Genomic DNA, 385 nt, shown 5'->3' on the forward strand with positions numbered 1-385 from the left:
AGATAGATAGATAGATAGATAGATAGATAGATAGATAGATAGATAGATAGATAGATACAGACAGAGAGGTAGATAGATAGACAGACAGACAGAAAGGTAGATAGACAGACAGACAGACAGACAGACAGACAGATAGATAGATAGATAGATAGATAGATAGATAGACAGACAGACAGACAGACAGATAGATAGATAGACAGACAGGTAGATAGATAGACAGACAGACAGACAGGTAGATAGATAGACAGACAGGTAGATAGATAGATAGACAGACAGGTAGATAGATAGATAGACAGGCAGACAGGTAGATAGATAGACAGGCAGACAGACAGATAGAGAGACAGACAGACAGACAGACAGACAGACAGACAGACAGACAGACAGA

The sequence above is a fragment of the Sinocyclocheilus grahami genome, unplaced genomic scaffold (genome assembly GCF_001515645.1).
Source record: "Sinocyclocheilus grahami isolate Dianchi unplaced genomic scaffold, SAMN03320097.WGS_v1.1 scaffold115.1, whole genome shotgun sequence".
Classification (NCBI taxonomy): domain Eukaryota; kingdom Metazoa; phylum Chordata; class Actinopteri; order Cypriniformes; family Cyprinidae; genus Sinocyclocheilus; species Sinocyclocheilus grahami.